The 21285-nt window shown below is 40.9% G+C and overlaps 1 protein-coding gene across 4 annotated transcripts in view; it reads left to right on the top strand.

The window, feature by feature from the left end:
• The window catches only part of FBN1 (fibrillin 1), a 160265-nt gene that overhangs the window by 23907 nt on the left and 115073 nt on the right, over nt 1-21285 (top strand). The gene's annotated exons all lie outside the window — the stretch shown is intronic.

The raw sequence follows: 21285 nt of genomic DNA, 5'->3' as shown, positions 1-21285 counted from the left end.
TACTTACTAGTGGTAAGCAGCATGTTGCCTCTGTGTTTGGCATGTCTTTTGGCAGAGTTCATTCAATCTTTATTTCCATCTTGTACAGTTTTATTGTTATTGTTGTTTTTTGTTTTTTTTGTGTGTGTGTGTATGTATCCATAGTGATAATCACAGCTGACAGATATACCAACTACCTCAACTGGTATATTGTTTTCTTTTTTTTTTTTTTCCATGGAATTAAAACCAATTTAATGATTCATTTGAGAGAGATACAGCAATCAAGCTTTAGGGATAAGCTTTCTGTTGAGTTTTGTAATCTTAAAAATAATGCTTTTTAATTTGATAGAGTTATTGATTGATTTGTTTCTTTGGAAATTCATACATACTACCCATACAAGAGGTTGTGTTACATATCTGCAAACCTGGGACAGTATGGGTAGTACTGACATGATTTTGGGCTTGCATGTACAGGATGTGTTTAGCACACAAAGTTTCTGGCAGTGAGTATGCCAGGTGCTCACTGCTGTTGGTACTGCAGCTGGAGTGATGGCTGGCATTTCTAAAAGGGCAGCGTAGGTGGTGATGCAGAATATCAAATGGTAGGGGACAAAAATGTTTCGCTCTGAGCTGGAGCAGACAGTAGGATGAAGCAGGTATTTGCTGCACTCCCTACAGCAGATAAAATTGTTTTGTTGGCATTGTTTGAAGTCTTGCCAGTTGTCCACTCAGATGTTGTAGTAGTTCGAACTGATGCCGAAGTTTTTCTGAAGAGTGAGGAGCAGCTGTGTTCTGAGCCTTGTGATCTCATCACTGGAGAGAGGAATAAGAGGAATGGAAAATGTTAAGTGTCTTTGGTTAAAAGTCTGAAATTTGCACAGAATAAAAGCTTTATAGGTAATGATCGTACTGAATATTATTGCAAAGGCTTTGAAATTCAAGCAGTGAGTGCCTGTTTGTTCTCTGTGGGTGAAGGGTTTGAGCCTTCAGTCTGGTGAGGAGCTACAGTGCACAAGTTCTAAAAAGGATTGTTCAAAGCTGCTTTTACATTGCCTGAATTCGGGCTGATTTCACTCAACCCACTTAGGGCAAGTTTCAAGGCTGAAGCCTGCTATCAGCTTCAGTCCTGTCCCTCAGGGCTCCTGCTTTGTGTCAGGTGGAACAAGAAACTGATGGCACAAAGCAATTTGAGCCAAATCATACCACCATGGAATGAGGTGGAAATCTGTATTTTAAATGCGTCATCCATAAGCAGATTTTACTTAGAACACATTTTTTTATTCTGTATTTTCTCTTTTATTGATAACTAGGCATTAATGAGCTGCAGTATTTCTGGTTAAAGCTCATTGCAGTATTGAAGCCAAATGATAGTAAACCTCTTTGCCTTCTTCATGTATGATGGCATCACCAGCTGGGTTGATGAGGGAAGAGCAGTGGATGTCATCTACTTTGACTTTAGCAAGGCTTTCGATACTGTCTCCCGTGACATCCTGCTAGCAAAGCTGAGAAAGTGTGGGATAGAGGAGTGGACAGTAAGGTGGGTTGAGAACTGGCTGATTGGCCGAGCTCAGAGGGTGGTGGTCGGCGGTGCAGAGTCTGGCTGGAGGCCTGTGACTAGCGGTGTTCCCCAGGGGTCAGTGCTGGGTCCGGTCTTGTTCAACATCTTCATCAACGACCTTGATGAGGGAATAGTGTCTGCCCTCAGCAAGTATGCTGATGACACAAAGCTGGGAGGAGTGGCTGACACGTTAGAAGGCTGTGCTGCCATGGACAGGCTGCAGAGATGGGCAGAAAGAAACCAAATGAGGTTTAATAAGAGCAAGTGTAGAGTCCTGCACCTGGGAAGGAACAACCACATGTATCAGTACAGGCTGGGGGATGACCTGCTGGAGAGGAGCTCTGAGGAGAAGAACCTGGGAGTCCTGGTGGACGACAGGTTGACCATGAGCCAGCAGTGTGCGCTGGTGGCCAAGAGGACCAATGGGATCCTGGCATGCATTAAAAGGAGTGTGGCCAGCAGGTCAAGGGAGGTGATCCTCCCTCTCTACTCTGGCCCTGGTCAGGCCTCACCGGGAGTACTGTATCCAGTTCTGGGCTACCCAGTACAAGAAAGACAGGGATCTCCTGGAAAGAGTCCAGTGGAGGGCCACAAAGATGATATGGGGCCTGGAGCATCTTCCCTATGAGGAAAGGCTGAGAGACCTGGGTCTGTTCAACCTGGAGAAGAGAAGACTGAGAGGGGATCTCATCAATGTGTATAAATACCTGAGGTGTGGAGACAGAGGGATTTGGCCAACCTCTGTTCAGTGGTTTGCGGGGACAGAACAAGGGGTAATGACCACAAGATGAAGCACAGGAAGTTCCACACCAACATGCGAAAGAACTTCTTCACGGTGAGGGTGACAGAGCACTGGGACAGGCTGCCCAGGGAGGTTGTGGAGTCTCCTTCTCTGGAGATATTCAAGGCCCATCTGGACAGCCTGGGCAGCCTGCTGTAAGGAACCTGCTTTGGCAGGGAGGTTGGACCCAATGATCTTCTGAGGTCCCTTCCAACCCCTACAATTCTGTGATTCTGTGATATCTTCCCAGAAAACCTCTGAAAGTTGGCTTCTTTCACAGAGATTTCCTCCAGCCTCTCTACCTAGCTGAGCTAATATGTTCCCCTCCTCTAAAAAGGGTGTGGTGGTTTTTGGTTGCAGAATCACATTATGCCATCAGAAAAATGTTTTCTGAAGATAACTTCAAGTATAAGCTAATGTTGATTTTAGTAGGAATAACTTGCATTGTTAAGCACATGCACCTGTGTAGTCATTAGGGCTTTGGCTGGCTGCGTATGATTTTACACATCTGTCAGCTAAAAAAGAGGTCCATATTTTGAATCTAGCTCTGGAATGTTATGTGGATTTGTGACATTCCCTAGTGGGCTTCTGATGTATATGTATATGGATGTTATCCAGTAAATAGATAATAGAAAAAAAGTAACAAAACTAAAGCTTTTCTGAATGTGGAGCGGGGAAAAAATGGAAAATAAATAAAAGAATTAGTCTCTTATGTTATCCCATTTCTGGGAGAAGTAGGAGAGGCAGATTATTGTGAAAATACCATTTCTGGGTATAAATGTGATGTGAAGTGATACGCTTTTGTGGCATACACATTCCCCATGTGTTTGGCTGTGGTTTGACTTCTAGGCTGTGCCATGCCACATGCTAACAGTGATGTAAGTAATTTACTACTGCATATCACGCAGTGCTTTTCTCTGTGAACATTGACTAATAGTAACAGTCACAGGGTGTTTGTGGCACGTATGTCACAGACCAAGGAATATTCCAGCCGTTGCTGCATGTGTCATAGCTTAGAACTGTCTTGAATAAAACAATGTTGAGACAACCAAATTCATAGGAATTATTCTAATAATCCAATACAGAAAACAATGAAAATGTTCCAGTTGCTTGTATCAAAGTTTGAGCCAGCTTCTTAAGTCCAGCAGCATGTTGCAGTGTTCTGTCTACTGTTTTAACTAGTTTTTCCATATGTTTGGTCCATATTTGTAATACAAATTAGCTTAATTGGTATTACCTCAGTAAATGCTGACCATATGGTTGTTAATGAAGATTTGCAGGACTTCTGTGTAGGTCAGTAGTTTCAAATACACGTGTAATGAAAGAGCTTATCTGGTAAAAGACCTGCTTCTTTCACAGTGCAGTGAGTGACATCAAATCTGTGGCCTGAGTACTTTTATGTATCTATTCAGTCATTCTTTCAGAGGGTAGCATGGTACAATTTCAGCGTACAAATTACTTTTTGTGTGGCTTAGAAGTGTTAATGATGGCATAAAACACTATTTACATGAGCAAAATGAATATTTAGAGGCGTTAGTATCAGTGGAACTCCTCTTCAAGTTCTGGGAGACTGTGTACTGTGTTATCAGTGTGATACATGGTATCAGAGCTGGATAGGTAGCTGCGCTATTGTCAAGTCTTACACATGTATCTGTAATTCCTACACTGTCACGAATGGTGTTTGGTGCCTTTCCAGAGTAGGGGAAGCTTCTTGGGCATACCGTCAAGTATGTGCAGGCGTATTATAAATACAATAGACTTTTTTTTTCTTTTTTTTTTTCTGTGGGATAGTGTTCATCAAAAAGGTGAACTTGATGTAAACTATACAGTAAGAATATAGTGGAGTTGGAAATGCTTCCTACAGCAATTTAAGACACATTTAATATGCCTAGTCCAGAAAAGAAAATATTTCATGGATATTGACTCAGTTAAAATTTGAACTTCAACTATTCATTCTGGAAGGTGCTGAGTTCTCTGGCCGTGATCCAATGACGGGCTTTGACATGCATTTAAATGCAAAACTGAGATGTCAGTATTCTTAAAATAACGCAAATGCTTAAGGGTCTTGATGGCTTTTGGCCAAAGCTTTCAGAATCAGTTAAATTCCAAGAGGTGCACTCAGGTTTAAGCATATCATTTAGTCATATTGTTAATGAAAAGAAATCAGGTAATAGAAAAACTAAGATGCAAGCAAAGCACAATTTCTTCTGCTGGTTAAAAAAAAAAAAGGATGTCTTCTTTACACCATTTGTCTTTTAACACAGAATAACATGAGTTACTTATGGATTTTGCAGTCCCTTTTAGAGTCTCTGAAGAGAATGAGGGCAAAGGCTTAGGTTAGGTTCCCATGAGGATAATTCAGAACATTGACAGCACTTTTTATTGTCTGTAAAGAGTCTGGGGGATTTTGCTAGCCATATTCAAATGACCCCAAAGTGGGCATCTAAAACATCGCTATATCATGCATTTGATAAAAGTCCAGAGGCAGAATTGATATTAGCAACCTCAGAGAGATCAGATATCCCTATTGGATTTGATAGAACAATGTCTTTCAAATGAGTGCATAAAAACTTGACTTCTTCAAATCTATTTTTCTTTGGGCATTTGGATAATTATACTATAAAAGGGTCACTTCCATAGAATATAAAATTGTATATTGTTGTTGTTCTGGTATTGAAAAAATGCAATGAAATGTGCTTTTCTTTTTCTGTCTGGATCCAGTTAGAGGAACACAGTGGAAGCTTAGAATGTGTTACAGCCCTGTTTGTTTATCTGAATGCTTGTGACAACATCAGGGGCTCAATCCTGCTGCATTTTGGAGTTTTGCCACTCGCTTCACATAGGAGTTGAATTGGGCCTGATGTAGTTCAAATATTAAAAATGTACCACGTGTGTTTTGTTTTGTTTTGTTTTTTTTTCTGGACTCAGAATATGAGCAAATGATTGCTTTTTCTTCAAACAGAGTTGTTTCTGTACTGCTCTCTCCATGGCAGGAATTTTTGCCTAATTTTTAATTATATTTGGCCATTATTAAAAGTTCCCAGAATTAATGCCATATGTAAAAATATCTTTCCCAGAGCCTCACTATGAAAGTGCAGCCGCTGAAAGTGGTCGAGAGCAGTGTAGAGCCGTGTATATTTTTTTTCTTTCTAAATACTACAACGGGTAGAATGTTTTTACAAAGAGGACACTGCACCCCTTAGTGTGCCCCGTCTCTGGTATTTAGTCTAAATGGAAAGTAAATAACAAAGTGTAGATAGCAGTAAAAGTATGTTCCCAAAGCCTTATGTTGCATTTAAAGTAGTATTGCAGCATATGGTAGCTGGCAAACATTTGAATAAACTTGATTTTTGTAGATGTCTTCCAAGAAACACATCTGTTGACACAGACATGTAGTTTCTGCAGCCCTGTAACATGAATACAGTGTGTACAGTATTATAACAGCAAACTAAAAGATGCGTAAGCTTGAAGGCCTGGAATAAGTATTCTTGCACACTATTTTTCCCCTGATTTTATAACCTGATTATGAAACATGGCTTCAGGCTGAAGTTAAATATGTTCAGTCACAGTCATGTTTTACTTTCTTTAACACAATTTTTATACATGTTGCCACCCTTGATATCTTTGAGTTTTAAAACAAAAAAGTCAGTATCAGCACCTAGGATTATCTTTCCTATAAAAGAAGTTGAGTTAAATGGATGAGGAATTTTTCTGCGTCTTAAAACTGAAGCTGCAGCTTAATGCTGTGGAAGTCAGTCTTTACAGAATTACTGTGTGTGATTTAAGGACGTTTATAATGCTTAGCAATATAATCAATAGATCTTTGGATCAGAACTCAGTGCTAAGCACAGTCTGTTATTTAAGACCAAAAAGCATTTTTAGGGTCTTTTGTATGTGAAGGCTTTTATTCATTGTTCTGCTCCTTGTAAATACCCTATCTAACCAGCTGTATGTTATGATCCTTTGTGCATCTGAAAATACCACATAGCATGTTTTAAAACGTTCCTTTGGATATATGCTTAAAACTTAATCAAGATACATAAATGATTCAGTACATATGGGCTTAGGTCTCTTGTGAGACGTAAGGACTCCAACTTTTGTACACGAAGCTGAACATTTACATTTTGTTCCAAATTGAGTTTTGATTTTAGTCAAACAAATCCAAATCCAAAGTTTTCATTCAACTATTTGGCAGCCCTCTCTGTATTTCCATGCCTTCTTGATTGGCTGCTAAGGGCACTGACCTTTAGATGTGCAGTAAGGTATTACTTGGACTTTGTGTTTTGTTTTGATTTGATTTTAGCTGTAACAATGGAGATGCATACAAATTTAATGACAAATTGAGGAGCACATGCTTTGGTTGAGGTAGAACTAAAAACGTTTTTCAAGTGGTAATGGCATATGTTAATACAAATAGATTTAATAAATAACACTGCAAATGCTTGAATTAAATAGTTGCATTGTTTTAATCTGTGAGATGTGAGTCTTGCATGTAGGTCCTGAAGGGACTCACATGAGAATCACTGAGATCATTCTCCCCGTCCTGTAGACAGCTGGGTTGCTGCACCCAACGCCTACCTCCAGGTGTGCTGGCAGCCTGCGGGCACATGTTTGCTGCACAAGAAATTCAGTTCTGCTTCCTGCAGTCAGAGATAGAACCTTGCATTGGCTTTGCTCATGCATGGTGCTTGCAAGCTGCCTTGTGGTGTCTTAAGAAATAAAGAGTGGAGGCCGGTGCTTTCATCAGAAGGCTTTGTTGAAGTTGCATACACAAAGAGATGTCTATGTTTGTTTGATTACGGGATGTTACACTAATACATATATGACTTTTATATATGCAGTGTAGGCAGTTGAAAGATGTAACTTCCCTGAATGGCCTGCGCTGCCAGATTTGCGCTCTGCAGAGCTCCAAGGAGAAATGGGAAGAATCTGTCTGATGTATCATGAAAGTGAGATTTTTTTCTGTCCTGAAAGACTGAGTCAGCTTTTATTGATTTTAGTTATCATTGCTGCATAGCGTTGCATTTAAAGCCTTCAGAACAAGTGTCTTCAAACCATTCTTGATCTTAGTGCCATTGAAGCATTCCCATTTTTCAAATTTCAGCAATTTCCCAATTTGTGGGTGTCCTGGTTTCAGTTAGGACAGAGTTAATTTTCTTCCTAGTAGCTGGTAGAATGCTATGTTTTGGCTTAGGATGAGAAGAGTGCTGATAACACGCTGATGTTTTAATTGTTGCAGAGCAGTGCTTACACCAAGCCAAGGACATCTCAGCCTTTTGCTCTGTCCTGCCAACAGGCAGGCTGGGGGTGCAGCAAGAGCTGGGAGGGGACAGGCCCAGAGCAGCTGACCCAAACTGGCCAAAGGGGTATTCCATATCATCTGACGTCATGCTAAACAATATATAGGGGTGGCTAGCCGGGGGAGGAGGGCCGGACTGCTCGGGGTTAGGCTGGGCATTGGTCAGTGGGTGGTGAGCAATTGCATTGTGCATCACTTGTTTTGTACACATTATTAGTAGTAGTACTAAGCCCCTATCCATCATTTATCAGCAGTCCTGGCTATCAGGGGAGGTCCCAGCTGACTGGCAGCTAGCAAATGTGACGCCCATCTACAAGAAGGGCCGGAGGGCTGACCCGAGGAACTACAGGCCTGTCAGTTTGACCTCAGTACCAGGGAAGCTCATGGAGCAGATCCTCTTGGGAGTCATCATGCGGCACTTGAAGGGCAAGCAGGCGATCAGGCCCAGTCAGCATGGGTTTATGGAAGGCAGATCCTGCTTGACGAACCTGATCTCCTTCTATGACAAAGTGACGCGCTGGGTGGACGAGGGAAAGGCTGTGGATGTGGTCTACCTTGACTTCAGCAAGGCTTTTGACACCGTCTCCCACAGCATTCTCCTCAAGAAACTGGCTGCTCTTGGCTTGGACTGGTGCACGCTATGTTGGGTTAGAAACTGGCTGGATAGCCGGGCCCAAAGAGTCGTGGTAAATGGAGTCAAGTCCAGTTGGAGGCCAGTCACTAGTGGCGTTCCCCAGGGCTCGGTACTGGGGCCAGTCCTCTTTAACATCTTCATCAATGATCTGGACAAGGGCATTGAGTGCACCCTCAGTAAGTTTGCAGATGACACCAAGTTAGGTGCATGTGTCGATCTGCTCGAGGGTAGGAAGGCTCTGCAGGAGGATCTGGATAGGCTGCACCGATGGGCTGAGGTCAACTGCATGAAGTTTAATAAGGCCAAGTGCCGGGTCCTGCACCTGGGGCGCAATAACCCCAAGCAGAGCTACAGGCTGGGAGATGAGTGGTTGGAGAGCTGCCTGGCAGAGAAGGACCTGGGAGTGATGGTGGACAGTCGGCTGAATATGAGCCAGCAGTGTGCTCAGGTGGCCAAGAAGGCCAACAGCATCCTGGCTTCTATAAGAAGCAGTGTGGCCAGCAGGGCTAGGGAGGTGATCGTCCCCCTGTACTCGGCTCTGGTGAGGCCGCACCTCGAGTACTGTGTTCAGTTTTGGGCCCCTCGCTACAAGAAGGACATCGAGGTGCTTGAGCGGGTTCAAAGAAGGGCAACGAAGCTGGTGAGGGGCCTGGAGAACAAGTCCTATGAGGAGCGGCTGAAGGAGCTGGGCTTGTTCAGCCTGGAGAAGAGGAGGCTCAGGGGCGACCTTATTGCTCTACAGATACCTTAAAGGAGGCTGTAGTGAGGTGGGGGTTGGCCTGTTCTCCCACGTGCCTGGTGACAGGACGAGGGGGAATGGGCTAAAGTTGCACCAGGGGAGTTTTAGGTTAGATGTTAGGAAGAACTTCTTTACTGAAAGGGTTGTGAGGCACTGGAACAGGCTGCCCAGGGAGGTGGTGGAGTCACCATCCCTGGAAGTCTTCAAAAGACGTTTAGATGTAGAGCTTAGGGATATGGTTTAGTGGGGACTGTTAGTGTTAGGTCAGAGGTTGGACTCGATGATCTTGAGGTCTCTTCCAACCTAGAAATTCTGTGATTCTGTGATACTATTATCATCGTTATCGTTATTATTATTGTTATTATTATTTTCCTGTCTTAATAAACCGTCTTTATCTCAACTCACAGGCCTCTCTTTCCCATTTCTCTCCCCCATCCCAGAGAGGGAGGGGGGAGGGTGAGCAAACGGCTGTGTGGTGTTTAGCTGCCAGCCAGGTTAAACCACAACAGTGGGTCACTACAAAACTTTTAGAACATAAAGTAGTGAGCACAAACAATTTCTCATGGAGCTTTCGATAGAGGAGGTGCTGCCTAAAAGGTGACCCTGGAGCTGAACATGATACAAAGAATGAGTAAATGAAGTTGAGAACTCATTCTAACAGTGCCGACTTAGCCATTTATGGAGAAAAGTGTTCCTTTTTGTCTGGACCACAATATATTTTGATACAAGAAAGCAGAGCTAGCTAAAATTCTTTGATTTGTTAAAGTGAAAACAAATGTTTTCCTTGTGAATCACCCTGAAAATTTATATGACTATTTTCCATTCATACCCTTTTTCAGCTGGTAAGCTGAAAAAATTTGTTACAATTGCAACAGCAAAAATGAAATATCAGTACACAGTATTCCTTAAGTCAAGTTTGTGTTGGGAGTTTGTTTTTCCTCTGTTTTTAAGTGATCTAAAGCCTTCATGATGCTCAGTGCTAACAAAGAAAAGAAAACTTCTTCTAAAAACATCATAGATCATACATAATGTAAGGATAAACTGACAAGGGCATTTCCAAGAAAAACAATTCTTTTATGTAGGTCAGGTACAAAATGCTAATGAAAATACATCTTAAGCAGAGGTGCTCAAAATGGTCAGTGTAACTGTTTTGTCACACATAATTTTTCTTGCAACGTGTTCTTAACAGAATTGTTGAAATTTCTGTTACATTTATAAAGGTATCTTATATTCTATCTCAGCGTGAAAGTGGCAAAAAGTTATAGGAAATAACTACCTAAGAGCAGTTGTAAGGACAGTCACATTCACGCTTCCAATTGGCCTTAAGAAGTTCAGGAATAATGACTGAGTGGTTTTCATAATTTTTTTTCTGTGACAGCTTGTACGGTTTGGCACTCTGGAGAAACGCTGTAGGAAAAGAAAAGAGGCCTAAATAAGGTTTGAAAAGAAAGGAGCCTTAAGAGAAAGAATCACTTTCCAAACTCTGCTCTGCTGTAAAACAGAGTCTAGCTTTGCACTCCTTCTCCAGAAAATCTCTTTTGGAAAAGGGGGGAATTTCTTTATGTAAGAAACAAAGATTCAACATTTCTCTTTGTAAAAAAGATATGTAAAGGCTATGGAGAAGCAATTTTTTAAAAAGCATGAAAGTTATTAAAAGTGTGTGGGTATATATACACATATACGTACTTATATATTCAGGTATGTTAAGAACAGAAATATGAAACCTGTGGGCACCTGGTTTTTGGTTGTGATCTTACACATTTACTATGTGACTGTTGCTGGTATTAACCATGCTATACTAGCACAGGTAGGTTAACATAACTGCAGCTTCACCTTCACTTTGCTCTGCCATAGTCTTAATTTTCTTTCATGTGATGTAATTCAGGTCCCATTAAGAAGGAGGGGCCTCACACTGCTTTCCTGAATGTTTAACTTAGTGAGTGACTTTTTAAAGAGCATTTCACTCGAGTAGGCCTGCCTTACTGAATGGTGCTGCTCTTGTTTTATAATGGCCCTGTCCTCATCACTTAAGTTTTGCCAAGTTTACCTGGTGATCCCCAGGAGTTTCAGTACTGCTGTTATTTCCTCCTTACTCCATGGGCTGGATGGAGAAAAATTACTAAGAAGTACTGGAGACAGAAGGGATAATTTCTAAGATTTTTTCACCTTACAGAATCACTTTAGGGTGCAAGGGACCTCTTGAGATCACCCCTGCTCAAGTAGGATCAGCTAGAGCAGGTTGCCTAGGCCTATATCCAATCACCTTGTGGAAAATGTGTTAAAATGTGTGTTAAGCTGTGATTTGTAGCACCTCCAATTGTGTCATTCAAACCTGTTAGCCATTTAGAATCATAGAATATCCCGAGTTGGAAGGGACCCATAAGGATCATCAGCTCCAACTCCTGGCACCGCACAGGTCTGCCCAAAATTTAGATCATGTGACTAAGTGCACAGTCCAATTGCTTCCTATATTTAGACAGGCTTGGTGCAGTGACTACTTCACTGGGGAGGCTGTTCCAGTGTGTGATCACCCTCTCGGTGAAGAACCTCTTCCTGATGTCCAGCCTAAACTTCCCCTGCCTCAGCTTAACAGTATTCCCGTGGGTCCTATCACTGGTGTTTGCAGAGAACAGGTCACCTGCCTCTCCACTCCCTCTTGCGAGGAAGTTGTAGACTGCAATGAGGTCCCCCCTCAGCCTCCTCTTCTCCAGGCTGAACAGGCCAAGTGACCTCAGACGCTCCTCATGTGTCTTCCCCTCTAGGCCCTTCACTATCTTTGTCACCCTCCTCTGGACACTCTCCAACAGTTTCATGTCCTTGTACTTGTGGTGCCCAGAACTGCACACAGTACTCAAGGTGAGGCCACACCAGCGCAGAGCAGAGCGGGATAATCACCTCCCCTGACCGACTAGCGATGCCGTGCTTGATGCACCCCAGGATGTGGTTGGCCTCCTGGCTGCCAGGGATTTAAGGAAGATCCAGGGCTAACAGTGTCAAAGCACTCATAATCCTGGATCTTTTGCATGTTTTGTTTGTTTCTGTTTGTCTGTTTTATTTATTTGTTCTTTCTGCTGTCTGGAGGGTGTTTGTCCTGTGGCAATGATTAACTGAGAGCTATGAAATGAAAGCACATGTTATGCTGATAATTTCTAGTGGACTTGCCTACTAAAATTCTAAAAATGGAACAGTTTATTTAAAAATATAAGCTGACAAAATTGCACTGGTTTATGGGGTGTGGGATAGGAATGGTTTTAATTTCTAGTAGCATTAGTAACTACAGACAAACTAGCAGGGGGATTTTCCTCTTTTCATTTGACACTCTTTATACTTCTGTCACTTAGAAGATGGGAAGATCCATTAGCTAGAGTCCAATCTAGAATCAAACCTATGTAGGGCTTCATACTGACGCTGCTGCAATCTAGTCATATATGCTTAAAGAATAATTTCTTTTGTGCTTTAGACACTTCCAAAAAATTTCTTCATGTTTATTCTCCAAAAATGAGAGGAGAATAAGGAAAATAAAGTCTTCTGTCCAACATTTTTTTCAGTGATTTTAGATCTGTTATGCTAACTCAGTGGTGCTTTGTAAGAGCTTTGATGTTACTTCAGGTCCTAGCCCTAAGAATAGGGAGACCAAACCTAATTCACAGGCCTTTAGTAGTGCACTACCTTTGCCTGTTACACAAGAAAACCTATCACAAATCAGAAAAGATGAGATGTTGCACAAAGGAATATGACTGGTTACTTTCTTCAGCTTTTCTCAAGTTCTAAAGAAGTTAAAATTAGAAGCCAACAAGAAAGTGAGGAAAATACTCTTTGTTCTTGCTTATTGATTGACTTGTTCGATTAGTTGAAATCCCCAGAGGTAATTTACTCAGTCATAATTCTTCATGCTTGTCACGTTATGCCTACTGTGCTTGCAGTATTACATTGTTAATGCTGCATTTAAATAATTCACCATCATGATTTCTTTTCAAGATGGATCTTAAAGTGAGACATCTTCTTCAACAGTGTTCAAATGAGAACTGCTTCTTCAAGGGCCATTGAACTAGTCTCTGCTGGAATAGTATGTCCAGATATCTTAGTTCAGCTGAGCAGTACAGTGACAGAGTCCTACTTGAGCTTGAAATGTTTATAAGAGGTAACAGTAAAACCAGCAAGCAATGAATTATAATTGTCCTGCTGGGATATGATGAAAGCCTTTATGAGAACCTCCACATCCTGGTGGGACAGTATGGGTGGTAACTTGGAGAGATTCACAAAATGGTAGTGTGACAGCTTTACAGCCGGATTAATACAGGCTTCAAAAGAAACCACAGGGTCAAAAATGACTTCCAGACTGCAGGCTTTAAAGGCAAAAAGACCTACCATTGAAATGGTCAGTTAAAAAAGAGAGAACTGATATGTAGCTGTGAAAGGAGAGTCAATGTTAGATCACTTTCACTCCAGTAACCTTTAAGGTATAATTTAATGATGCAGATATTGTGTCTGGAATTGAATTGCACCACGCAGTGTGAACTATCCCAGTTACTTGTTCCTTGAGGTGAAAAGTAAAGGAATAATAAGAGGACAATTTATTGTGAGCTTTTTGAGGGGCTGAAATAAGAAGAGGTATTTCTTAATACATAAATTTATGAGGAGTTACAAAGAAAAACAAGAGAAGCAGGTGAGGGAAGAAGATAGGAGAGAGGAAGGTGGCAGAGGGCGTCTAGCCCCTCTGCCACCTCAAATGCTTTCCCTCAGGAAGTGAGCATTGAACGCAGGTTGAGAAGTTTAGACTGCTTCTTAGGCAGGGGAAACCCAGCAGAGATGTGCATTCCATTCATCTGAATGGCTTTTCTAGTAAAAACATTGCTAGACGCAAGCACAGTCCAGGAATGGCAAATGATGAATGACTTAGCAAGCTACCTTGCTGGGTATTTAATCTGTGTGGTTATCTAAATAATTTGAAATGCTTCTCTTGGCTTGAGCCAGGCTGGGCAAAATGAAGTGCCATGCATTAAACCTTTTGCTATTTCAGCTCTCAGGTCCCAGCAGGAACCCAACAAGATATGGCTTCATGAAAGGTGATACTATATTAAACTAACAGTACAAGTTGTATCAGACTCAGTTCCAAATTCAATACAAAAAGTCATGTTTTTAGAAGGCATTTTAAATCTAGCACTAGCACTTAAGTCATTTGCTGATGCCAGTATTAAAAAATTTCTTTGTACAGCTGCTGACTCCAAGGAAGATGAGAGGTTAAATTGGGTTAGTGGAAAGGAAAGACGTGCAGTGGAATAAGTATTGGTATTAGAATGTTTATGGAATTTGTCATTAAGTAACAAGTGTTTAAATTGGAGGGCTAATTTAAAGCATTCCTTTTTTTTTTTCTTTTTTTTAAGAAGCTTTTTTCCTTTTTTTTTAAATTAAAATTATTTACTAGGGTATATAAGAAAACATTAATTTCTTTCCCAATTTCAAAAAAATAAAAAGATCGGAAATCAATCTTAGTCTCTTACTGTTCAAGCCTTCCTCAGCTAGGGCCTGAGCCACCAATGTGTATTAGAATAATTCTGCTATTCTTACTACAGTTGATTACAGTTCTCTGTTATAAAGGGTGGAGGCACTTGGTTGTTCTCCAAAGAAAGTGAGTAATAATTGACCTAATGTACAGAGCACATGAATAACATATTATTTTGCTAAGAAATTTATGTTTTACAGGGTGTGCTAGAGTTCACATCCCTTTTTCACATCTTCCAAAAGATTTTAAAATACTCAGCTGCTCTATTAAATTTCTAATTCAACAAATACTCAAATACAAAGTATGCATTAGATAAAGCTCTTGAGTTGAATCCAAACATTGAAAAATCTTTTAATTTGTCTTGAAAACAGCTGTTTAGAATTTTGAATAGAAATAACAACTTCCTTCAGCTTATATCGTTGATGTCTGGTTCAGTCTCAAGCTGGGAGGAATTTCTTTTTGTTACTCCTATGCAAAGTCTTGCTGCTGTTCCAATGATTCAACTAACCTTGAAACATACCAGGAGTGGTGTGCCGGTCCTGTTGAAATCAGTGGAAACTCTTCCTTTGAATTCAATGTGATGGAGGACAGACTTAGGACAGATTTAGAAGACTGGAGATAGTTTTGATTCGTTACTTACAGTTGCCTAGAGAGTGGTTGCAGGAGCCATTATTGACATCTGCCGCTGCTGAGAGACTGCCATTGTTCTTTGTGTTTGTCTTCTGAAGGAAGTCTTGATATGAGAATAGTGTTTTTTAGTGTCTGAGATCATTCAAACAAACAGGATGTTTGTTGTGCATACGCATGTGTGACTTTTGTTCCCTGTTCATAATTACTTGGGTAATCTTATAAAATGTTATGTAATGACTCTGCATTAAAGAGCACAAACAAAATTTCTGCGAAACTGCCATTGCATCCAAAAAATATCAGCAGAGGTCAAGATGGTTAACCTCACAGGGAATGTCAAAACCAGTAATGATTTGCCACTTACTGTAAAATGTTGCCAAAACCCTGCAGGCGATGCATTTATTACATTTATTCCACAACTTTGCATTTTGTTATGACCAGAGGGTAGATTATGCATGTATTTCACATATAACAACAATAACAAGAAAAGCATATTGGTTTTACATTCAAATATATGGGCAGTATTTTAGATTTGGGGGTGAAAATTTTATATTGTTCACGGAAGCAAAGCCTGGATTAAACTTCTCAGTAACTATGGAAGTGATCCAAACCCTACTGAAGTCAAAGAAAGGGACACCCAAAGACTTGGGTGGGTGTCTTGGTTTTGGCTGGGATAGAGTTAATATTCTTCCTGGTAGCTGGTATGGTGCTGTGTTTTGCATTTAGGACGAGAATAATGCTGAGAACACACCAATGCTCTGGTTGTTGCTGGGCAGTGCTTACACTGAGTCAAGGACTCAGCTTCTTGTGCTGCCCTTGCTAGTGAGGAGGCTGGGCGTGCCTCACAAGGAGCTGGGAGGGGACACAACCAGGACAGCTGACCCACACTGGCCACAGGGATGTTCCATACTGTATGGCATCCTGCTGAACAACAAAACCTGCCCAGGGAGGTGGTGGAGTCACCATCCCTGGAAGTCTTCAAAAGACGTTTAGATGTAGAGCTTAGGGATATGGTTTAGCGGGGACTGTTAGTGCTAGGTTAGAGGTTGGACTCGATGATCTTGAGGTCTCTTCCAACCTAGAAACTCTGTGTGTGATTCTGTGTGAAAACTGGTGGGGGGCTGCCACTGCTCACGGTCTGGCTGGGCATCAGTCAGCGGGTAGTGAGCGGTTGCGTTGTGCATCACTTTGTGTATTCATTTATCATTCTTCTTTTTCTCTTCCTTTTCCTCAGAATTGACACAGGCAGGCTTTTTTCAGACAGGTTTCAAGAGAGAGCAAGAGGTTTTTGAGAAAGTGGCTAGCTCTGTGCTGTAGTACCATGTATTACTATCAATCAGTAATTTTGGATAGAAGTGCTCAAAGACATAAGCCACAAATATGAGCGAGGTCTAGCAAAGAAGGCTATTATCTCTGGCTGTAGGGTACAGAAATACTGTTATTTGAAATAGTATTTAACAGCAATTTTGAATTTCAAGGTGATGAATACGGAGGTTCTAATAGAGTAAGAAACAAAATATATGATGTCTCTTTCTATTTAAAAATGCAGTGTGCCTTTTCTTTTGGGCTTATGTGCTGTATGCACAATCTTTCTTTGATATTCTCATTTCTACAATGTTTCTTGAATGCAAGATGTGTCAATATACATTGGTGAATGCATGGATAAATACATGTGTACATGTCCTCCAATAGCCTCTTTCAAATCCAAAGAGGCTCTTCATTTGCTTCAGCTGGACTTAGGTTGTACCCAAATTTGAGTAGATTGGGAAGAGTTTTGGGCCATCCTTTCTTTTTCCAAGGAATGACATCCTGTGCAGATGGAGTGCACAGGATGCCAGCAGCTCTCTGCACCTCGTTCTAAGCAGAATCAGATCCCAGGTGGGCAGCAGGCACTCTGCCCTGCAGGGCATTAGCTTGATGCTCGTGTGAAAAAATGAACAATATCGCTTTTATGAACAGGGCTTTTAATCAGCTGTTTAAAAGATGATGTGGATCCAATTTGCAGTTCTTAATTAAATGAGATGGAGGAAAGTAGGAGACCGGTGTGCTGCCAGGCAAGAGTTCCTTCCAGTGGTTATCTCATTTGAAATATGAAGGCTACCTTACATTATCTTTATAATTTAGGTTTATAGTATATTCCCACACTAATAAAACATTCATGTGGAAGGCAGCTTAACCACTACAGTCTTATTTTATTTTATAAGACTAAACTATTTGGTGCTTTAAAAGCATTTTTCTAATTCAAATTTTATTTATTGTAAGTGTAGCTGAAACTCGAAGCTTAATTATTAAAACAAATATTTCCTTACAAGGGTGATGTGGATGAAAGACATTATTTCTGGAAATAATCTTACTTACCTTTTGGATATAGTGCACAATACCTCTGATAATTGTGAGGAAGTTTTCACTCCCACTAACGTGTCTTAAATTATGAGCTTTCTACTGTTTTATGGGAATTTTTTTAAAACCACCTAAAAGTTTTCCACAATTCTGGTTTGCAAGCAGCTGAAGGTTTAGTCACCTCTCAGAACAGTCTGCTGTTCCTTTAACATTGCTGGGAGTGATGCTTATGTGTATCTGTGACAACCTAGATTTTTAAATACACCCATTCTATCAAATATTAAAAGAAAATATTTCCTATATTTTTAGGTACAGCTTTAAATTGGCACTGGAATTGCTAAACCGTGCAGTTCAGATAGATGCAGGAACTCCCACAGAGGAACTTCAAACAGCATTGTGCTGTACTGTGTATGCTTGCCCATCTTAACTCCCAGCAGCAGACAGGAGGTCCGTCCTGCTTCCCTTCTTCTCTCCCCTCTTAGCGGTTGAGGGAAACCCTGAGGTGCTCTCCATTCTGTACTGTTCTCTTCTCCCAAGGAGAAGGTGACTGTTGGTTTGAAATAATGAGTTTTAAACCTTATGATTCGGTCTTGCCATGGTTTATTCAGCTCCAACTCAGTTATACAATTATTCTTTCAGTATAAAAACGTTTCAGAAAACAGCACAAGTATTGGCAATCCATTAGCTACAGCTTTTAATTTTGCCTCAATTTTATTCTTTGAGATGGATACATAAGAGCTGCCTAATTTAACAGCTAAGCAGTATGTTGTCAGTGCAGCTGGATTAGGCCATCCTTGACATGGTTTCTAACCTTTTTTAAATCTAATATCCTCATTTATCACTGGCCTGGTATTTGTTTTGCTTGATCTAGGGTTATGACATTGATGTATATAAATAATGTCGGGGTACATACTTCTTACCTTAGCAGCTTGAAAATATCATAGCAAAAAAGAATATGGAAATCAACTGGAAATATGGAATATGAAAAAGATGCAGGGAGAAAAAGCCATTTGGGAAAAAAATGAGGATAATATCTGTAATTTATGTAATCATTGTTTATTCATGTAGTCACCTAGTGGTAGCTAATACATAATATTTCAGAGTTTATTGCCAGATGGGAGGCTGTTGTGTACTGCATCAGCGGTACTCTTATCACACGGCTAAGAAATTCCCAGGCATCTTTTTGCATCTCAGAGCATGAAGGTGAGCGCCGCTCACACCTGCCGCTCCCTGCAAGTCACGGTGCTGGTGGCAGGTTGCCCACATCCTGGGTGGAGCCGGGACTGCTCCCATCCTACTCGATAGACATTGCTCTCCTGGATGTCTTTGCCTGGCTGGCTGCTCTTCACTAGTTGGCTCCCTGGACCTCATTTTTAACTAGTTAGTTGGCTGGCCTGTCCTGGCAAACCTCCCTCTCCTGGTTGGCTGATGAAACTCTCTGCCGGCCGGCCTTTTCCCTCCCTTCCTTTCCAACCCTTTTCACACATGGTGTCTGCTGATTCCCACTGTTTATCTCTCTGTGTCTCTGTGCCTCCCACTCATGTGTTAGATTCACTTTATTCCATCCTGTCTTCGCTGCCTTCCTGTTTTTCTTCCCTCTTCTCTTTTTGCTGTTTTGATTTGCTGGATCCTTGTTCCCTTCACACTTGTTCCTTAAAAGTTTTCTGCACTGGCTCTCCCCTTCCTACAGGCAGTGTGCATCTTTTTCAGAGCTTGCCGTTTCTTATTCTTGTCCACTTGTCTGATCTAGGAGCCACTTCATTTGAAACAGAGGACATTGTAGAGTCACTAACTGAAAACGGATTAGCGTTACAGTTTGGAGAGATAGTTAGGGTTATTGCTTTTTATTTGCTATAGGATATTTAAGTTCATTTATAAACCTAGTGCATGTTTACACAGAAATGCCCATGATAAAACCATGACTGATGTGTCTTGCTGCGCTTCTGTGCCACCTTTCCTATAATTATGGATTACCAAGTATATGTCTATAACTTACGTTGTTTCCTTTAGGACTCTAGAAATACCACAACTCACATTTCTAACCCAGACTTCACAGTTATAACTGTAGTCTCACGCTTTATTCTGTTAGTGGGGAAGAAGTATTTTGGGGTAATCACAATGATGGGAGAAGCAGTGCAGGAGAAACACACAGCAGTTAAAATTTTGCTGCTGAAGACCCCGTGAGAAAAGACATAAAATTCTGTGGCCACTCTTCTTCAACTTGTTTCAGACTTTGTTCTGCAGTCCTTATTCAGACACAGTTCCTGCTGATGTTAATTGAAGGTTTGTCTGCATTAGGACTGGATAAACAGATCTCTGTTGTTAGATGCTGTAGCCTCGTGTCGTCTCAGCTTAAAAATCCCATAAACATCCATACATTTTGTCCCTGTTTTATTCGGACATATTTTCTAAGCACATCTTTTGCTTTTTCTTTCCACATGGCCAGTGTTTTCATTCTCCCTACTTATGGGGTACATAACATCATAAATCATTCTAAATAGTGATTAACAAGTCAGTCTGTAATGCTAAATACACAACCTTGTCAATTGGAAAATACTGTTATTCCCCATATGTGTTCTCTCATGTCAGAAATATGAATCCCATGTGAGAGGGCATTGTTCCCTTCAAGCGAATAGCATCTATCCTTCTCCTCTAAGATTTTAAAAGTTTTTGGATTGATTTTACATGTGTGTCCCGTAAAGACATATTTCTGCATAAAAAATAGTTCATAGCATCTATTGAGTTGGAAAATTAATTAGACGACCTAATTGATTGTGCATGAGTTCCTCTGTGGAATTTGTTCTGCTGCTGTTGCGCTTGCCCAGCACAGAAAATCTCAGGAGCTAATTCCTCTGGTCTTTTACTATAAACAGACAATTAATTATATATATGTGTATATATATATATATATATAACTTGAAGGGTCATAGTACAAAAAACGTTATGTGAAAAATCTTTTCTCATCTTATTACAGTAATGCCAAGAGGCCTGAACTTGGCTTGAGGCTCCCTTTATCATTCACAAAACACACAGTCTGTGTCCCAAAGGCTGTGTAGTCTGAAGAGGAAAAAACCCAACAGCGTCCAGAAGTATTGGCAGCCCCATGTTACATGTGGGGAGCTAATATACAGGGAGATTAAGTCACTTGTGTAAGGGTATACAGGGAGTCTGTAGCAGAGTCTGAAACTGAACCCAGGTCATCTCAATCCCAGCCAAGTGTCTCAACCACAAGACTATCCCTCCTCTTCTGTATGTCAGTGTAGAAAGTAGGCCAAAAAGCAATTTCCATCCTTTTATACACAGCATTTTGTAAGGCTGTGAGGTATTATGTACTAGACAGGCATCTGGATCAACAGCAGTTTCTACAGATACTTTTATCTGTAAACAGAAGCAAAGCCTGTAAGGGCTTTGTAAATTTAACATAAATTATTATTTTATCTATAAATTGCGTAGTTAAATCTGTAAATAGTATCCTTAATTACAAGGCATTTCAGTGATTTTTAAGAATGAGAAACATATTTAAAGGACTTCTGCATTCCTTGGCTCTCTTAATTTTCATATGTTTTAGGTTCTGGTCCTACTCGTTTATCATGATGTGTTGGCAGTGATGTGCAGCGCCAGGCTGTGGGGTGTTACACCATGCAGTGTAAACTGAGGGGGGGATGCAGGGGCATAACAGGCTAAGGCACCCCTGTTCCTCAGAAGTTAAGGACTCCTGTGTTGGGAGCTGGTGAGGCTAGCAGTTAGCTGACCTACATCTGGGAGATTCCTATTATATGGAGTATATTCTTATCTTTTGGAGAATCTCTGTGCAGCCAGAGTATT

This window comes from Anas platyrhynchos, chromosome 11 (genome assembly GCF_047663525.1).
Source record: "Anas platyrhynchos isolate ZD024472 breed Pekin duck chromosome 11, IASCAAS_PekinDuck_T2T, whole genome shotgun sequence".
Lineage (NCBI taxonomy): Eukaryota > Metazoa > Chordata > Aves > Anseriformes > Anatidae > Anas > Anas platyrhynchos.
Note: the sequence above shows the minus strand (reverse complement) of the source record. Positions and strands in the feature narration are given on the sequence as shown.